This window comes from Equus quagga, chromosome 12 (assembly GCF_021613505.1).
Source record: "Equus quagga isolate Etosha38 chromosome 12, UCLA_HA_Equagga_1.0, whole genome shotgun sequence".
Classification (NCBI taxonomy): domain Eukaryota; kingdom Metazoa; phylum Chordata; class Mammalia; order Perissodactyla; family Equidae; genus Equus; species Equus quagga.
Genome location: NC_060278.1, coordinates 56,493,558 through 56,514,146, shown reverse-complemented (window position 1 = coordinate 56,514,146; position 20,589 = coordinate 56,493,558). Strand labels below are relative to the sequence as shown.

The 20,589-nt window shown below is 34.6% G+C and overlaps 1 protein-coding gene and 1 pseudogene across 2 annotated transcripts in view; one reads left to right on the top strand and one right to left on the bottom strand.

Moving 5' to 3' along the window:
• The window catches only part of KCNT2 (potassium sodium-activated channel subfamily T member 2), a 346,988-nt gene that overhangs the window by 45,901 nt on the left and 280,498 nt on the right, over positions 1-20,589 (top strand). The window lies entirely within an intron of this gene.
• Positions 8,059-8,136, bottom strand: LOC124249255 (uncharacterized; annotated as a pseudogene).

Here is a 20,589-nt window from a genome sequence, read left to right as displayed (position 1 = left end):
CATACATTTCGAGATTTAGTCTATTTGAGCAATGCTTTTTTCCCTTGAAGCTGATAATAAGCATATGGGTGTGGGACTGAACTTGAGACAAGCTGTTGATTTCTATTGAACACTCAAAAAATGTAAGGTATCAAAAAAATTTTTTTTGACTATCCAGTGATAGGCTAAAATGTATTAGAACTTCAGTAAATTGGTGTAAAATCATCCTTAAATGGGGTTTATAGGAAGAAAAGTATGATTGGGGTATATTTCATAATTGGGGTTATGATTATTCTGCTTAGTCCTTAAAGTTACAAAGTTAACAGTTTTCGAGGGAAAGAATTAAGAAACAGGTAGGGATACTGAAATTCATACAATGGCAGCAAGAATATTATTATTATACTTATCACCATTTTTTGTTACCTTTTGGGTTGTTATTTTTGGAACCAGATTAGGAATAACGTATATATGATATGTATATATATATATATATATATATTTATATATATATTTCTATACTCCTAAGAAAGATTTTGAACATATAGAGAATATCCACAGCACATAATAAGTGATTTTAGAGGATATAGTTATAAATTTTCTTCCATTGTCTGTTGAGAAAGCAGGTTTCTGAGAAATCAAGTAGAACATCTCAAAGGTATATCTCAAACACAGTGAGAAACTTGGGTTTCATCTACTTTATGATGCTAGATGAGCACAACCATTTAACTCTGCTGGTTCTCACTCTCTTCCTGAATAAACCCACAGGACTGAACCAGAAGGCCATTTCTAGCTCTAGTTCATCTGACCAGAGCAAGGAATAGGCCAGTCTTAGAACATTTGTAAAACACAGGAGGTCTGTCTTCTCACCTCCATTTCATTCCATTCTGTCTTCCTTCTTCTTGCTCATCCTCTTTCTGCTTCTGACACCCAGGCTTCCAGGCCCACGAAATTTCCTACTGCACTCTCCTTGCAAAGGTTTGTCATGTGTTCTATAAATTGCTGTTTAGTTTAACCTCTATCAAAATATCCAGGTTCTATTCAATTAAACTTTGCTTTCAGCTAGCAATAAATAAATAAATATGTAAACGTATCTGCATAACAGACTTAACATGGTTCTCCAATTTTGGTGTCTGTTACTTATTGAAAAGCCACATTTGGAGCCTGGCCCCCTGAGCCATTTAATGTCCATTTTTAACAAACTCTCCAACAGATTCTGATGTTAGTTGAGAAATAATTGCTTTAGGATTTTTGTATATTACCAGAGATTAGGGGGATTAATTCAAATTATAAGTAGACCAGAGGTGAATTATTTGAGGTTTATGGTGTGGTGCTTCAAATCACATAATAAAATTGTACATAATTTTTATAAGTTTTACTCCATAGATTGTTCTCATTCTCTGGTGTAGGGGCCTATTATCAGCAGAATAATTCTGTTACTTTCCTCTTGTGAAAGTTCCCACATAGTAGTTAGATCACTTTGGAATACTTGGTGTTCATGTGTAAAAAGATGGAATTGCAGTAGGCAAAAATGGAAGAAAATGAACTTCCAAAATTATAAATTTCATTGAATAACAAATAGAGAAATTTCGCTTTATCAGCACATAAAATCTAAAGGAATGTTTCAAAGAACTGTGGAAACAGGTCTTCCTTAGATGGCTCATACAGAAGTGCAATGCAGAGTCAGTTTTTACGATTTTTATTTATTAGTTGCTGTCTTTTTCTCTAATTGCCATGATATCCTCATTTTCTTGGTTTTTAAATGTTTTGCTTATTTAATGAGCAACTCCATGAAATTCCTTAAAACCTGTTACTCAATGTATGGCCCCAGGTGCTTATAGAAATGCAGACCCTCTGGACTCAGTCTAGACTGATGGAATTAAAACCTGAGTTTTAGAAGATTCCTAGCTGATCTGTATTTGTTTTCAAATTTGAGAAGCACTGCCTTGAAATACTTTTTTTCTTGGGCTCTATCACACTGGCATCTACTTCTAACCTGTTCCCTTAGGAAGTGATGACTTTTTAATAACAATGTTGTAAAGGATAGCTCTATTGTTTTTGTTCAAATTATTCACATCTGTTTAAGAATAAAGATAATACAGAGAAATACAAATAAGGAAATTCACTCAACTCCTCAGAAATAGCGTTATTAACGTGATAATTTCAGATGTCTCTATCTACAGATACTGATATAGATAGGAAGATGGTTGGATCGATGGGGAAAGGATAAGAGAGAGAATTTTACTGAAATGGAATCATGTCATATATAAAACATTTTAAAATGAAAGATATTAAGATAATGTTTTTGAATTCAGAATTATTAAGAATTGCTAAAAACAAAGACATTTAAACGAATTTGAAGGTATTGATGAACTTAAAGCAAATATTTCTTTACAAGAAAAGATATTCGATTTTAAAAGCGTCTTCTAAAATGGAAAAACATTGTGAGATGGATGTGTTTCAAATTTCGACATCTGTTATCTGTCCAATGGAGGATGAAGAAATAAATGTCAGCACACTGCCTCACACATCTACCTCCCAATTTTGTTTCTTCAAAACAATTTTTTTTTGCAATGGCAAGGTTTCTAATATTCACATTCCAATCTACAATCATAATTTCAATAGTTATTTAAGCTTATTTCTTTAGGGGTTTTATTTAGGGCTTATTTATTTAGGGGTATGATTATCTCATCAATAATCCTTATAGCATCTCTCATTCTGAATTTTTATTCTGATTCATCTCTTGAATGCAAAGATTTCATTAAATAGTTTTATTCTCTTTTTTTCTCTCCCCAAGAAAGTGTGATGAGTATTGTTTTCTTTAACTCCTTGCATCCTTGAGAAGGTATCTTGTCCTTTAATTGTAAGGCCAAATTGTGTGGATAAATAAATGTTTTTCTTTGTTGCTTAATACTGCAGTATTGCTGTGTTTTGGATATTATTTTCTTGAAAAAATCTCCTAGCACTCTATTTCACCTATTCCCCTCTTCTTGTACATTACCGGATATCTAGGAAACTCTTTTTCTGTGAAGTTTAGTAACTTTACCAGAATATGTCTTAGTTTTGCTATCAACTTTTTCTGGTGCATAGTCTGCCATAAGTTGCTGCAGATTTGCATTTTCTTTATTTCAGTACAGTTTTCTTTGATAATGTTTTTAATTTTAATTAATTAGTCTATTTGCTTTCTTATTTTACTTGTTCTCATTTTTAGTAACTCCATTTATCTGTGTGTTCAGATTTCTGTGTTTTTCTTTATTTCAACACTGTAGTCACAGGTTTTGTGACAAGTGGGAGATTGCATCACCACCTAGACTCTGATGCTTAGGTGTTTCCTTCTATACTGTCACTGCCCCTTGGAAATTAGCATCAATCTTCTGTTTCAGAGACTAATGAGTGTTCTGAGCTGTGGCCACAGAGAACAAGCAGAGGTGACTGGGAAAACACTCAGAGCTATGCGAAGGTGTCCATCTGTTGATAATAGAAATGTCAAATTGTTGGCTGTTATCACTAGAAGGACCATATGTCCCAACAATGACAAGTAGCTCATTAGACTCCCTCTCTCGGAAGCTATGTAGTTTCCTCTATGAGAAAGACAAATGGTATGATACCAAGAGGACAAGTGACAAAAGAAAAAAATAAATTTACTCCAGCAAAATTAAAAACTTTTTGTGCTTCAAATGGCATCATCAATAAAATGAAAAGATAATCCAAAGAATGGAAGTATTTGCAAGTCATATATCTGATATTCTAGACATTTGTATCTAGAATATATATACAACTTTTTTTTCTTTTTAAGGAAGATTAACCCTGAGCTAACATCCATGCCCATCTTCTTCTACTTTGTTGGTGGAACGCCTGCCACAGCGTGGCTTGATAAGCGATGCACAGGTCTGCTCCTGGGATCTGAACAGGTGAACCCCGGGCCGCCAAAGTGGAGCACGTGAACTTAACTGCTACGCCACTGGGACAGCCCCCTATCTACACAACTTTTACAGCTCAATAATCAAAAGACAACCCAGTTAAAAAACTAGGCAAAAGATTGGAATAGACATTTCTCCAAAGAATATGTACAAATGACCAATAAGCACAAGTAAAGATGCTCAGCACCATTGGCTATCAGGGAACTGCAAATCATAACCACAGTGACAATCTGCTTTACACCTACTAAGATGGTTATGATAAAAAAGACAGATAGTAACAAGTGTTGGTGAGGATGTGGAGAAGTTAGAACCCTCACATTGCTGGTCATGTAAAAGGGTGCGGCTGCTATGGAAAACTGGCAATTTCTCAAAAGGTTAAACATCGATTTACCATATGACTCAGCAATTCCACTCCTAGGTATATACACAAGAGAAATGGGAACACGTGTTCACACAGAAACTTGTACCTGCATGTTTATAGTAGCATTATTTGTAATAGCCCCCAAAAGGAAACAAACCATCTGCCCATCAGTGGATGAAGGGATATGTGAAATGTGATATATTCATAGAAAGGAATATTATTCAGCAATAAAAGGTATTAAGTACTGGTACAAGCTACAACATGGATGAACCTGGAAAATGCTATGGAAGTGAAAAGAGCCAGTCACAAAAGATCGCATATGGTGTGATTCCATTCATATGAAATATTCAGAATAGGCGAATCTATAAAACACAGAGTAGATTAGTGGTTCCCAGGGGCTGGGGGAGTTGGATGGTGGGTGGGTGGGATATAGAACCACCACTAATGGATGAATGGGAATGGAGTCTCTTTTGGGGCCTGGAAATGTTCTAAAATTAGGTTTGATGATGGTTGCACAACCCTGTTAATGTACTAAAAAAAATTGAATTGTGTACTTTAAGTACATAAATTTTATGCTATGTGAATTACATCACAATAGAGTCAGTAAAAAAAAAAAAAGCCAACTGGGGCTGGCCTGGTGGCATAGTGGGTGGGTTCACGTGCTCTGCTTCAGCAGCCTGGGGTTTGAGGGTTCAGATCCTGGATGCGGGACTACACACCACTCATTGAGCCATGCTGTGGCGGCATCCCACATACAAAACAGAGGAAGACTAGCACAGTTGTTAAGTCGGTGACTATCTTCCTCAAGCAAAAAGAGGAAGATAGGCAACAGTTGTTGGCTCAGGGCCAATCTTCCTCCCCAAAAAAAACAAAAAAGAAGAAAAAGAAAAAAGCCAACTGGAGTGCAGTCTTGCTTCCAGGTTTCTCTTTGGTCACTCATCATGCTTAGCAGACTCCCCAGCCAGATCCTGTTTCCCCAAGGTCATAACTTCTCACTCTCCTTGCTTCGATTTCTTTATCCCTGTTGATGTTCTTCCTGCTTCCCTCAACCCATGTGATTTCCTTCGTGATAATGGTGAAGATCGGATCTAAGTGGCTGAAAGTGATCTTTTATTCTTCCCTTGTTCTCTTTTTAGTTTTATATTCATTGCGTAAGTATATACCCCATGCCTTTCAAGACTTTCTCTTTTGATTCGGCAAAACCTCTTGTGAACGTAAAAATCTAAACTCGTACAATTTTTTAATAGCTGTTTTTGGGATTAAGGCTGTGGGAAACATCTCATAATTCATGGGAATTGTAACTTCTGCTCGTAGCTTTTTGCATGTCTGGAGAAAGTGTAAACATATTTGAACCAGATTATGTGTTTTCCAAACCTACTAGGCTTTCGAGAAGTCCACTGGGCTTGTTATATTTTCTGTTTTAATCTTTTGCTAAGGATGAGGATTATTTTTTCTCTTGTCCAGAAAAATATTTCATAAACTTCCGTTTTAAACCCAACCTTCTTATTTTTGTGAAGTCAGTTATTATTCCAATGTTTTTTCTCAGCTACTCTCATCCTGAGGAAAATCACGCTGCTTAGTCTCACAGGAGACATTACTGTTTGTATTACAAAACAAAGTTGATCATGAATAATGAGACATGAAAGTGCCAAGCCTGCCAATATGCCTTAATGCTGCTCAGGGCATTCTTTCTCCAGTGAACTCTATGTCTGAAAACAAATTACAATGAAAAGGCTGCTCAGTGAGAGTATGGAATCATATCAAAGAAAGTGCCCAAACCATTGGAGGGTTGCTGACATCCAGCAATTCACTTCCAGACTATAGACGTATTAGGCAAATTTACTTCCAACTTCTAAATCTAAAACTCTCCAAGTTGCTCTTTTCACCTGTCTAATTGCAACCCTATTTACATTAAAATGCTTCTGTTCCTTTCGGAAGAGACTTATTGGAAGCTGAAATGCGTATATATTTATTTTTTAAAGTATTTATTTTAAAATTAAAGTTTTAAAACTTGTATAAACAGGAATAGGAGGAGCAGAGTGAAAATTCTCTCCTCTCTCTGCCTCTGTCTAGTCTGCATTTTCAATGACAATCAGTGTAGCTGGGCCTCTGTTGCCAGTACATACATGCTTCGAGAAACATTGTATACATTTGGAAGGAAATATATATATTTATGTGTATTTCTTTTTCACTTTATAAGAAGTCTTGGAGATATTTCCACAACAGTACATCAAGTTTCTCATACTTTTTACTTTTTGAGGAAGATTAGCCCTGAGCTAACATCCACCACCAATCCTCCTCTTTTTGTTGAGGAAGATTGGCCCTGAGCTACCATCTATGCCCATCTTCCTCTATTTTATATGTGGGACGCCTGCCACAGCATGGCTTGATAAGCAGTGTCTAGGTCTGCACCTGGGATCTAAACCAGCGAACCCCAGGCCGCTGAAGCAGAGCATGTGAACTTAACAGCTGTGCCACCAGGCTGGCCCCTCATGTTTTTTAAATTGGCAGTGTGATCTCTTGCATAGGCATACCATAACTTTTTGAAACAGTCACCTTTCTTGGATGGTTAGGTTGCTTTAGAGATTGATCCAAGTTGTTGCCTGTATGAATAGTTTGTTCTTTTTGTTGCTGAATAGTATTCCAAGGTATAGATAGACCATAGTTTGTTTCATTGATTACCCGTTGAAGCACATGTGGGCTGTTTCTAGGTTTGAGCTATTAGAAATATGCTATGAACATTTGTGTGCAAGTTTTCATGTGAACGTAAGTTTTCATTTCTCTGACAAACGTCTGAGTGCAATTGCTGGGTTACATGGTAATTTCACGGTTAGCTTTTCAAGAAATAGCCAAAGGCTTCCAGCATGGTGGCACCGTTTCCATTCCCATGAGCAATGTATGAGTGATCCAGTTTTTCACATCCTCGCAGCTTTTGGTGTTATAACTTTATTATTTTGGCCAGTTTGATAGGTGTGCAATGGGTCTAATTTTTCAGTTGTGACATGTTACAAATTGCATTCACTAAGGACCATCCAGAAATTATAGAAAATTAGAGCAGACTTTCGTTTTTCCAACATGGGATAATTCTTCAAAGATAAAAGATCCTTTACAATTTTTTTATTGTTTGATTTTTGTGCAGACTCCTTTTATCTCCCAATATTTTCTTTTCCATTATATTTCCATTATATTTTTCCATTATATTTTTGCCTTCACTTCACTTCAGTTTTATCTCTGAGAGTATTAAGATGGTAGTGTGATTTTTCTATTGCTACTCAATCTGACAAATATATAGTTCTGTGGTTATATGAGGAGAGACTTCTGATTGATAATACCCCATGAGATATACACCCGACATTTTACTCAGATTAAACTGTAGTCTTCTGATTTTAGAATTCTCACAATTGCAGAATGTTAAAATGTTAATTCTCTAAGATATTGCCGAGAGACAGATGGGATAATTATCTACATATCAAATATAATTGTTTGGAAGCTACAAATTAAATCATGAACCAAATTTCTTGTGCGTGAAGCTCAACTCTAGTGAACTCCCTTGAAGAATTGTAAGTCAATAGCTTTCAAGACCACCACAACTATATTTAAAATTAGTTTCGCTTACAATTTGCTAAATAGTTATATTATCTATTTGTAACTTAAGATAAAATATCTCACAGTACTTCTTTCTGTTTTGCATTTTGCCTTGGACATGTTCTGCTCCTTGATGTTTTACCAACTCTTTCTGTAGATGACTCTTACCCTTCGTATCTCTGTGCTTTGGTTATTTTCTTGGCGAGAGCTGAATGCTGTCATCCTTGCACAGAAGCCATGCTAATATTCTCTGTATCCTTCCAATTTTAGTATATGTGCTGGTGCAGTGAGTGCTGCTGAGCTCCAGATCAGGTTAAATCCTTCTGCATATATTTCCTTAGCTCTCGTTTCATAATACACATACTGGTGTTTCCTCAGTATTATTCATCATCCTTTAACAGAACTTCTTGTTTATTGTCAAGAGGAGGACCATGTCTCTTTTGCTCATTGCTGCTTTCCTGGTGTCAAGCTGGTGCCTTGCCAATGATAGGCATTCAATAAATCTATAAATTTTTGTTGAATGGTTGAGGGAATGAAATAATGCACTTAAAAATACCTCCCATCTTCTAAGTTTCATGGACATGTTCATTACTCTTTCTCCAGTAAGTACTTTGTTCCTAACTCCCCTTTCTTGGAGGGTGAGCGGGTTGAGGAAGGCAGAAGGAGAATGATGTCAGAAGGAAGTACTGTAGAAAGTTGTCCTGGATTTAGTTTCCTCCAACCACTTTCAGATATTCTAGACTTATAGCTCCATCTCCTTTCTCTGGTATGCTGTCTTTTGGGAAATCAGAGTTCTATAAAATGTATAAATGTTTACTTCAGATCGGTGATCTCTGAAGTTTGATGCATAAATCAAATGCTATCAGGTTGCTCCATTTTCTTGTCTTGAAAAGACTCAATGTCATTTTGTGGTTATGTCTATGGAAGATTAATGCATATTCGGGTCAATTCATAGAAAGGAATTAAGAAATTCTAATTAAATAGAAAGTACATTTTAGAAACTATATTCTCTTAAAAGAATATTTTAGGTAGATTTTAGCTCAATGTAAATGAGTTAGTTATTTGAATGTTATGAGTCATTATTTTTAAAATTATAAATGTTCTTTTATATTTCTTCCTTTTGTAAATTAAATAGTGTATGCATTTTTTTTTAATTTTAAAGGGGAAACGATTGTGCTTAAAGTGTTTGATCATCTCATCTCTTGAAAACCGTATTTCTTTAATATTTGAATAGGTATCATATTTACATATGTTAATAATCAATAACTATACAAGAATGTAGTGAAAAGTCTTTCTCCCAACCATGTCCTCTACCCAATTTTCACTGCACCCCCATTCGATAAGCATTATTTTTTGTTTTATGACATCATCTCCTCTCATAGGAAATGAATTAAAGTGTAGAGTGTATTATCAGATAATTAAAATAAATCCTCTGTAATCAAAAAGTGAGTCTCTTAAAAGTCCTGCTAAAATGTAACAAAATAGGTCATGGCAGAAGATAGGATACCTCGCTTGTTAGATCAGGGACCAGCAAATTTTGCCTGTGGAAAGGAACAGATAGCAATTATTCTAGGCCTTGGAGGCCATAAAGTCTCTTTACAACTGCTCAGCTCTGCTGTTGTAATTTAAAAGCATCCATAGACAATATGTGGATGAATGAGCACGTTTGAGCTCAAATAAAACTTTACTGATGAACATTGAAATTTGATTTTCGTGCTAATTTTTATATGTCACAAAATATTATTCTTGTTTGGATTTGTTTCCAGCCATTTTAAAATATTAAAATCATTCTTGGTTCACAGGTCATAAAACAACAGGCAATGGGCAGGATTTGGCTTATGGGCTATTGTTTGCTGACGCCCGAAGTGAATGAAACACAATTCATTTCATTTCTAATTGATTTTTTTCTGCTTACATGTACTTAAAATACTGATTATTAAATATCCTACTTGTCTTTTGTCTTACATATGCAATTCAATATAGTATTTAGGGAAGAAGACATAACAATTATTGAGTGACAATTGGGTGCTTGACACTTTTTGGACTGTCTCTCACTTAATCTAGTCACCAGTTCTCTGAAGTAGATATTCTTAGTTCTATTTTATAAATACATTAATGAGGAAGAAGGGGATTAGCAACATTTCCAAGGATGTATGCGTCCTAAGAGGTGGACTTTAGTTTTTCCCTTAGGTTTATCAGACTCCCTGTTTATAGAACTGGACAACTATTTTTCAGCCCCATAAATATGGTGCTTCCAGTTACTACAATACTCTGCTCATGTTTAGGTGTTCAAAGTTCTGTTGGTCATCAGTTTTGGATGTTCAATGCTGCTATTTTCTCAAAGATGTAAGCAAGAAAATTGAATTCATATTTATTTTCATTGCTTAACTTTTACCTGAGTGATTTTGCCTTATCTAGCTTCCTTTTAAGGAGAATTGAGTTGGAAAATTGATAAATGGAGTTTGAAATACAAGGAAATGTTTTTTTCAAATATGGTCCCTGACTTGCAGTTATATATATAATTTAATTTTTAATTTTGCAGTTTCGGTCCATTGCCTCTTTAATCCTCAGATGTTCAGAACATTTGCTGACATACCCATATTAGGAGATTATTTCTCATGTGGTTGGAGGAAGAAGAAGTGCTTTTCTATGGCCATTATAAAATATATTGAAGTGCATATTCTATTTTCTGGACTTCAAAACAATTCAGAGTGATTCTTTTATTCAACAGCAGCATCGAATTACAGTCACAATGATTGATAGTAAAATTTGGCTACCCTTCAAAATAGAATTCAACACAGGAAACACATTTTAATTTACTTTATTGTTCTTCAAATTTAAGAATTTGGAAAGATACTGATTTATTTCATAGAGATTATTTCAGAATATTTAAGAATATTATTAAATTATTTGAACAGAAAATATTTGAACAAGGTTGTTAAGGCAAAAACAAAAACTAATAGCCCGCCTTTGTAACTAATATTATCACTTGTTAGGAAAAGGTAAAATATTAAGTTTGCGTTTAAAGCTTGTACTGATAGCTTGAAATATGTTAATCAGTTGTGTGGTTAGGGCCTGCTACAGTCATCAGCCATGCCATAAGATAGTCTCTCTTTAGCCCTGGGAAATACACATTTTGGAATCGTTTTAGCAGTTTGTGGGTTAATCTCTAGTCTCCAAGAGCATTCTGTATTTAAATAATTAAATTATTGGTTCTAAATCATAGGGCTTTAGCTATCGGACAGTTTCTTTAATTTTAACGATTGTTTGAAGGCTAATAATTAGAAGATTTGCTGAATGACCTGTTGATGTCAGAGAAAATGACTTATTTCCTATCTGGTTCCAAAATTTCAAGCAGAAGTAATGCTGAGATCATGCCATTGCATTTTATTCTATTGATAAGAGGTGCAGTCATTACTTAATGATTACCAAGATAAATGGGGGGGGGGGTGCCCTTTTTTTTAGAAGACTATTTAAAGTAAAAGCTAAATACTGTGTATGATTAAATTGAAAACACCTGCCAAGAATGTAGAACAATGTTGTCCTAAATTAGAGACATTAGTATCATTAAAAATATTGGTTGTACTTATTTTTAAAATTTTTGACAGTGTAAAATATTAATATTTTGAGATTTATAGGCATGAGTCAGAAATCTATAGTCAAAACATGATCAGCTTATTGAAAAATGCTCGGTATACCAATAATTATATTTCATGTATGCATAATAATGATTTAAGAAATCCCTGTGAGGACATGGTATTCCCAGCAGTCGATGTAGTGCTCAGTATCTATGAGGTATTCAAATATTTATTGAATGAATTAATAATTGGTACAGATCTTCTATATACTTTGTTTTCCCAAAGAAAAATCTTATTTTCTTCTATTCTTATTTCAATCGTCAGTAAAATAAGACTATTATTTCCTTTTATAACTGAAGAAGCAGAGTTAGTTTATAATGGATAATTTCAGTGAAATATATTCGTTATTTTAAATTTTTGTTTGTATTCATTTCTGATTTCTGTTTTCAGGGAATTATTTAACACCACTGCATGAAATGCCCTTGCTTAGACAGAAGATAAATTTGTAACAATAAAACACAAAGAGGAGGCTGAAGCCATTTATTTATTTTTCCTTCAAATAGTGATACATTTCATGGAAGTGCACGCTTCATTTCTCAAGCTCTAATTCTTTTAATACGTTTTTAAGTTAATTTTTCAACAGGGTGGTGCTAAAGTAATAAGCAGAAGTTAGGCAATTTTAAGAACAGTCAATGTAAGACAGTCAAATGGTCCATTGAAAATTGAGTCTTACAGTTTAGTAAAAAAATTTTAATATGGCTTGATATTATATACAGTCATAGATACTTCAGATTAGGATTCCCTATGAACATAATTACCTATAACTTGTGTTTTATATAACATCCTTATCCTTTAATGTCCTGACGCCAGCAAAATCAAGGTTATATAAATGTACAAAGAAAATAAGCATAATTAAAAAGACAGTTTTTTGGACTCTTTTTAAAGAGCCCAAATTGGCATAAATTTTACTACATTTTCTCAAATATTAGCTAGAGTGGTTTTCATCTGTCATTTTTAATTGGAATTACCATGAACTTCTTCAGGCTTCTCTAGCTTTCCACTTTGTGTGCTACTGATATGGCTTTTAAATAGGAGGTCAAACAGTTTTACAAATAGATCACAACTGAAAAATTGGAATTTTGTTCTTTGAAATTTCAAAGATAAAGCCAAATCACAGAAAAAATGAGATAGTGGGTGGCCATTTGTTGAATACATCATCGTGTCCTTACCTTTATGAGGACCATGATGCAATGTCTCAGAGTCATTTTAGAATGCATCTGATTTTGTGAGGGCAGTTCCCAGAGTTGTGCGATTTCAAACCAACTGATTCATGCTCAGCAAGCTGAACTATAACAAACCATAATGTCAGGGTAGTGATTTTGTTTGCATTAAATCATATGCATGGGAAGGGAAATTATAATCAGAATTATACTTTGATAACATGGAATCAGAGAAACAGAGGAAAGGGAGGTGTACGATGTTGAATGGTACATAGTCCTGTTGTAGCTAGTCTCTACTGGAATTATAATCGAAGAATTTTCCTCTGACGTTGGGAAGGTTGACAGTTCATCTGTTTTTATATTCCCCAAATTGAGTTGATTCATCAGAGAGAAATCAGTGAAGTCGTGTCAGTTCTATAAAGTGGTCTGCTTTTTCTTGCAATGGACTTTCAGATCTATTTATTATACATTGATAAAAAAACCATAAACTTTATTTTTGTAGGTTTTCAGTTTGCTTTTTTTTTATTTCAAGCTTTACCTTTTAATCCAATGTCAAAGAAACAAGATCTCTTTCTCTCTTTTTTTTTTCTGTAAAAATTTTAAAGGCTAAGATGCAAGCTTTCTTTTCATGTTTTTTCTATTTAATGTTAATTTAGTTGCAACAGCTTTCTTGGTCTTCCCATTGCCTTCTTATTCTTCATCTGAGAATAATCTCAGGACATAGGCGTTTCTGTATTAGCTCCGATAATTAGTCTCCCAAGTCTAACAAATACTATGTTAATAATAATTCTGTGGCTTGCACGTATTAATTGCCTGGAGCAGGGTTTCCAAATGAGAAACTTTAAAGTAATGTGCCCAGCCAGTTGTGTACTTTGAATGCAGAGACAATCTTCCTGACGGTCTAGTAGGAAATCAGTTTACTCTGGGAACAATACCTCTATTTATGATCTTCTCGCAAAGTAAAAATGTATTGAAAATGGGTATCTATCAAAGGCATTCATCACTGAAATACAGACAGTCAACAGCTGTGGGAAGCAATCTTTGCAAATTGTGCTTTTCTGAAATAGTGTATTATATGCCTTACGTAAAAAATTCTCCTCTTCCCCCCGGCCCCCCATCCATCACCGTCCAAGCTTTTGTCCACTCAGTGCAGGAATACTGGGCCTCAATGACAGATATCATGCATTATCTGCAAATTGTGAATGAAAGTCAACTTTCAATGAACAAAATTACTTTCTAGGCTGATTCTGTATGAGAAGAAGAGTCCATTGGCCCTGGCAACATGGTACAAGTGGAGAGGTCTTTGCTGCTCCCCACCTACTCAATCTACCCATTCTTCTAGCATCTTGGACTTTCATTCATAGCACTTATTCCAATTTGTAATTGAATATTTATTTCTGTGTTTGTTCATTTTCTGATTCTTCTGACTATAATGTAAACTCTGTGAGGACAAAGACTATTTTTTCTTTTATTCACTTCCTTATAGATGATGCCACTCACAATAGAAGACATAAAAATTATTGAAGAATAAATAAATGCTTCTGTAACCAAGCTGAGACTTTTCTTTCCACATGGATTGACTTAAAGAATTGTAGATTTCTGACCTGGGAAGAAACTAGTCCAATCTCATTTTACTGGTGGCAAAACCAAGCATCTCAGAAGATGGAAGAACTTGAAAAGTTCCCGAGTGCATTTTGGTCTACGAGAGTGCTATTAATTAATACCAGTAGAATTGGTTCCTATTCATACTTATTTCTTTCTGGATCATCATATTTCTCTTTTTAAATGATTCTTATGAGACATAAAGACATCTCTCCAGAGAAATAAAGACCATGATCTCTTTTTGTAATTGAGGGATAATTTTCTTGTTATACATAGAGTCCCGAGAAGGCCAATAATGTTGAATATTGCAAGAGCAGTTCACCACATCAGTAGCTTTTCTCATAGTCATTCTGTCAGCATCAGAGAGAAAACCTTGTGCTTTAGAAGATATTAGTAGGCAGAGGCATAAGCCTAAGTTAGATTGTGATATCCTTGATCATCATCTAAGTCACTAGCTTGACAATACTAATTCCATTCACTACATCATTTATATAATCCTTGGTTTGCCCAGAAAAAAAATGAAATTCTAGTGTGCCTGATTAGAGGTCTCTGTGTATGTCGATTATTAGAGAATTTCCTTTCCTTTTGAATAGCTACTGCTCTCCTTCAGAAGGGGTAAAATTTGAATGACCAAAATGTATGTGGGAGGAAACAATGCTCCTAGGATTGTATGCAGAAGTAAGCATTCTGGGCCCTTTATTTCATTGCAGTGGTTTATAAGTAATAGGGTTTAAAGCCTTGATTTATAAGAAGAGCTCAATAACTTGTTTATTCATCAAAGCATATTAATAGAATGGAACATTATCCTATAAACATCCCTTTACATGTGCAAAAGTTCAAATATAGCGTGCAAGTAGCTGATTTTGGCTCAGCCTCAGAGAATTTGTTAAATACATTAAAATTATGTTGCTGCTGATAAATTATTGGAGATTGCAATATATTCACAATTTTCCTACTTTTTTTCTTTTTATTTCATTTCAGAAATATTATGCTCATAGAATTCTGCTAGGGATGATAAAAATTCAGGGATGAAATAAGAAACATATGGTCTCAAGGATTATATGTATCTTCTCTCTTGTTTATCTCAACATTTTCCTTCTTTTCTGGTTAATAAGACCCATGTTCCAAGTCTGAGTTTGGAAATGTTAAGGAGTTCCAGGATGTTAAGTTTAAAAATGAACTTAACTGTTGAGTTCTGTTGATGTTAGTTCTGGAAACTCAAATGATATCCAAATACGTTACATGGAAATTGTACAAATCACCTACTTTTTCCTGTTTCTTGCTTGGCTACTGCTTGTGTTTATGATACTATTCAGAGTCAGAATGAGTTGTTCCTGGCAGCATGTACTGTTAGCCCAAACTCTGATGTTTTGAAAAGATGTTCATGGACTAAAGTTTTAAGTCAGAATATTATTTCTGTTGATCCTCATTTGCAATCACTGTGAAATAAATAAATATGAACATGTGATAAGGCATCCCTTTCCTAAGAGGGGAAAAAGACTAATGAAGACTTTGGTTACTCAAAACCCACTTTCCTGTAGTATTGAGCAAAAGAAGCTAAGTCGCAAATTTGAGTATCTTGACGGCTCTGTATAATCAGAGCAAGAAAGTTAACTCACAGATAAGCCTACCCGGGTACTCCCAGTCACCACTTTATATAATTTCTAAATGCAGGAAATACGGCTTCAGCAGCCACCTCCTCACTTCTACCAGCAACCATTTTAGTCTAATTACATTAAATTGCGGAAGTAAAGGCATCTCTTATTACTTCATGGAGAGAGATTCTAGTACAGAAAGGCTAAATATCCTGCTGAAATAATCATGGAGCTCTCGAGTTATTTTTGTTACTTCAATAAACTTACCACAAATCTATATTTTTCAGTGATAATACTGTGAAGCCTTACTAAAATGTCTGTGTTTTGGGGTGAAATTTTTATCAAATTGGTGTGTGATAATAATGGTTATCTTAAGAATACCAAGTTCATAAATGTATGAGAAAGAAAACAAATTGAGAGGCTTCCACATGTCAGTTTCTATATTCGATATTTCACATACATTCACATGACTGTTAGGAAGTAGGAATTATTACTGCCAGAGGAAACTGTAAGTCTCAGGACAGGTAAATAACCTTGGTGCATTCAAAGTCCTATAGTTCATCCATCTCACAGCTCGATTTAAATGCAAGTCCTATGGCTCCGAAGGTTGTCCGCTTCCCTCAAGAGTTTAATCCTCAGATGGCAGCCTGTCCTTTTGAAAGTCGGCTTGGGGATTCTGCTCTGAGAACTGTGAGGCTATCTTTTCCCTGATGGGCTGGTTGGAAAGTATGGGTCCAGCTCAGTTGGGTTAAAGAGAATACGTCCTAAGCTCTAAACAGCAAAGCCAACATGTTGTACTTGAAGGGATGGAATGAATGACCCCCGTAGACTATTCAGAAACATAAAAGTTATGAGGATTTTTGATAATAGGGCTCTTGATCCCTGGGTAGTGATAAGGTCAAGAACTTATGTTCTATAAAATCGCTATTTACAGTAAATAGCTGGCCTTTGATTTGTTCTTGTAAAGTTCTTGCCTGAACCTAACAAATAACCCTGGGAAGTTGGCAGGGGGCTGACGGCTAATTGGCTGAACTAACTAGTAAGTAGCAGTTAGGACAAGGATTTCTCATTTCTGACTCTGAGTCTGATGTGATTTCCAGCTTGACGTAATTTACAATGACCTAATGTCCCAGCCAGCAGCTATTTGGATCTTGGTAAATGACATTCAGAAGGTGATTTTGAAGGGAAAGCATTTTAGGAAGTAAAATCATGTTTAAACCTTGTTATAGTATGTTACTTGGTACAAATGGAGTGTCTTATTTTTATTACATAAGTAGTACATGGGAACTATGGGATAGGTGGAAAATACAAATTGACAACAATCACCAGAAACTTCAAAAAAACAAAAACATAATTCCAGCAATGCTAGTAGTTCGATGTATAATATTTCAGATTTTGTTTTCTATTTTTCAATCAATTGGCTCTACCTAAACAGGATCAAACCACAATAGCATTTCGTAGCCTAAATTTATTTATTTATTGGTTTTCCACTTAATAGTGTTCCATCATTATTTGTGATTGCATACTGTTGCTTACTATTGATGTACCAAAAAATATTTATCTAATTTTCTGTTATTGGACAATTACATTGCTTTGATTTTTCACAATCAAAACAAGATTATCATGAGTAAGGCTACCAAAAATGTTATGTACTCATATAAATTGCTCATATCTTCCTAGCATTTTCTTTCCCTTTTAATGAGACTTGTACATTTCATATATTTCTCCATTTTTATGAATTCATTCATACATGTATATCTTTTGTATATTTTGCCATTGTTATGCCTATAAGAAACGTCTCCACATTTACTATGTCTCTCGATGTGTCAGCCATTTCACTGGGCACTTGTTAAACAATAGCGTCATCTTGGAATTTAATATTCATTGTGTATGCAATTTTTCATTATAGAAAGTCATTGCTGTTTGAAATATGATCACTCACATTTTTCTGAGTTGGAAGGCTTGTGTGTTTGGTAGACATGGACTCAGTATCATGGACTTTTCTTAAAATTATCATCTGATTTTCTTTGCCAGAGAAAAGGTTATAGGTTATATTTTCTGTAACCAGTGATATGTTCTATCCGTGGAATGTCCAACATCCTGAAAACTAAATAAATATAAGTAAAAGATTTTCAGAAAGAAGCAGAGAAGACTCTTGTGACAACTTATTGCTATTAATGAATGGACGATGCTCTGTAAAATAATCATGTTAACCAGTGCAGTCTTCCTGCATCATCAACCTTTCCTTAATAGTCTGTCAAGCAATGCTGAATCAAAGATAGCATTAAAGAAATTAGAATCAGCTGCTGGAGCCGAAATGTTTACATCCTATAAAATGTTTCCAAAATAGTGGTAAAAACGAAACAGCCCATTCCTTTGATCATGCAACTGGATGAAAGGAGGTGGTGGCCATAAACAAATTTCCCTCTCTTGAACAAATATCTGAGCAGAAGATCGTAATGTCTCCACAGCTACTCCCTTATGGATCCACATTTGTGCCTTTTCCACGACTTCAGCCATCAATATCTGACTCAAGAAAAAGGTACTGTAGAGTAAGCTATAACATCAACGGGTTGAGATAATGAAAACGGTGTGTGAATGTTTTTGTTGATGTGGAGAAAGCTATCATTATTTGTTCTTTACTTATATATTCATCCCAAATAGAGTACTTTGAGTAATTTGTAGTTGCGATGAACTTGTGTTGCACATTTTAAATATATTTATCTTAATGATCAACAAGAGATAGACATTTCAGAAAATTCTCTTTAACATTAGTAATATTCAATTCGGTGATTTGTTTTAAGATACTTTAGAATAATTGAGTATATAAAGTATAATCCCACTTAAATCATTATCAAATTGCTCTCATTCAATGTAGTATCTTTTCTCTAACATTATTGTTTAAGTGGAAGGTATTTTGAATGTGCTATGCCCAACATTTGTCCCATAAAAATTCATTCAATTACGTTATTTATTTTAGGATACATATTCAAGAGTGAAATATTTATGTGTAGCATAACTGTGGGCATCAAAGGTATGGAGCAATCTAACGCACAGTTATTCATGCCTGACTTCTTCTGTTCTTGACTGACTACAATAGCTTTCTCTTGAATGCCTGCTCCTGCTTCTACTCCTTTTATCAGCACATTTTTGGCCAGGCTGCCAGCATTGCAGATGGGGTTGTTACAAATACCTTGATGTCGCCAGTCAAGGGAATAATTCTACCTAATGAGCGAGGGAAGTGCTAACCACTTTTTGTTACTGAGAAGCAGTCATGAGCCAGCAAAAAGGAAACTCCCACAAAAGATAAATGTCTACTCCATTAATGATTATATTTTTTATGATCAACACTTAAAACTAAAATGCTTCTTCCTTAAATGGTCTATGGTAAAGTAAGTGTTTGGGTAATAACCCATAATGGGTAAAGATTTATCGCATTTCCGATTGGCTCTTTAGTCAATAACACCTTTTTTGGCTTGGATATTATTAGAAAATTAGAAATCAATGGATACCATTTCTATTTGATTCTTGCTTGTACAGAAAGATGGTTACTCTGAGAGAATGAGGAAAGGATCACACATAATTCGTTTTTGCAATTGGAGTGGCAGCTTAGAATTTTCTGTTGTGCTCATAGGAAAACAAAGAGTAATAAAACTAGTGGTATCTAAACACTATTTCTCAACCTTTGTAAATACTAGGGGCTGCCCAGGATTGTAATAATGGGAGTAAAATATTTGTTCAGACTAATTCCACATCTTATTCTAACTTTCCAGAGAATATTATCTTAGGCAAAATCAAAAGGACTTGTCTGTCTGTGGATTTACAAGGATCACAGCACTGAGGTACTCAACAAGTTGAAAAATTGTTTGAAAATAAGACAGGACGTTTTGACATGAAAAACATAAGCTTTTAATTTTTTATCTGGAAGTGTGTGTAATAGACATGGTCACTCTCCCCTAGAACTGATTATGGAGATTGTTAGACTAGTAGCATGATAGCTGACATTCCATTATTGACCATTATCCTGTTTTTATTTTATTTCCAAAAATGCTTATAAGAGGTAGTTAATTGAAGTCCATTTGAGGCTAAGAAAGTTGGTAAGTTAAAAAGTAAGGGAGAAGTAGCAGGAGAATTTGGTGCATAAGCAAGAGCCATGCTCTAAGAATCAGGCTGTCACTGTGCGTGAAAGAGGTACACATCAGTTCAAATCACTTTTCAGCTCTGGGTTCCAGTTTTTTATCTATAAATAAAATATAGCTCTAAAGAATTTCCTGTATAGAAGGAGTTATGGACTTTATATCTAGTGTTGGTACAATATAAAGTATAAGAAATAGGGGAGTAAGTCTTCAAAATGCATTTTTATTTTCATTGTAAAATTGCACTTTTATTAGACCCCAGCTTTATGACTCAGTAGTGGTGTGAGCTTGGGCAGCATGCTGAACTTCCTGAGGCCTCACCAAACTCATCTGTATAATGAGGATAATGATTCTTAGCTCAAAGGATTTTTGTAATATTAAATTAAAAAATACATGCCTAGCATATTGTAGGCATTTGTTAAAATGCTCTCATCCACCTGGGTACTTAAAACAGTAAGACTGATTAATATAATAGAAGTACATTTTGGAAATGAAAATTTTCATTGGTAATGAAAATATTTTTGGTCTTGTTCTTATTGGTCATTTGGGATCATTTTGTCTTTTTATTTTATTTTTACCCATATTTATCAGTTTGCTACCTAATGATGTGCAAGGC